Here is an 818-nt window from a genome sequence, read left to right as displayed (position 1 = left end):
ACTCACTTATAAGGATTTGGTGCTAGGATCCACAAATTAGGGAGAACATACATCGTTTTGTTTTGTTTTTTTTTCTGAGTCTGTATTACTTCACTTAGTATAACAGTTTCTAGTTCCATCCATTTACCTTCAAATTTCAAGATTTCATCTTTCTTTACTGCTGATGAAAACTCCATAGTATAAATGAACCACATTTTCATTATCCACCTTGTCAGTTGAGGGGCACTTAGGTTGCTTCCAACTTTCAGCTATTGTGAAAAGAGCAGCAACAAACATGGATGTACAAATGTCTCTGCAATAGGATGAGTTCTTTGGGTATATGCCAAGGAGTGGTATAACTGGGTCAAATGGTAAGTTCATTTGTACTTTTTAAAGAGTTCTCCACACTGCTTCCCACAGGGGCTGAACCAGTTTGCAGCCCCACCAGCAGTGGATGAGTGTTCCCCTTTCCCCACATCCCCTCCAACATTTGGTATCACTTGTTCTTTTGATCTTGGCCAGTCTGACTGAGGTAAGATGAAATCATAAAGTGGTTTTAATTTGCATCTCCTTAATTCCTATTGAACACCTTCTAAGATGCTTCTTAGCCATCTTTACTTCTTTTGAGCACTCTCTGTTCAGTTCCTTAGCCCATCTTTTAAATGGGTTACTTCCTGTCTTGATTCTTTGTTTTTTGAGTTCGTTATATATTCTGGATGTTAAACCTCTGACAGATGTTTTGCTGGTGAAGATTTTCTCCCATACCATGAGTTTTCTCTTCACTTCCCTGGTTGCCTCCTTTGATGTACTGAAGCTTTTTAGTTTATTGAGGTCCAATT

The sequence above is a fragment of the Nannospalax galili genome, unplaced genomic scaffold (assembly GCF_000622305.1).
Source record: "Nannospalax galili isolate Female #2095 unplaced genomic scaffold, S.galili_v1.0 scaffold645, whole genome shotgun sequence".
Classification (NCBI taxonomy): domain Eukaryota; kingdom Metazoa; phylum Chordata; class Mammalia; order Rodentia; family Spalacidae; genus Nannospalax; species Nannospalax galili.
The sequence above is the reverse complement of the archived record's forward strand: the minus strand, read 5'-3'. Positions refer to the sequence as shown.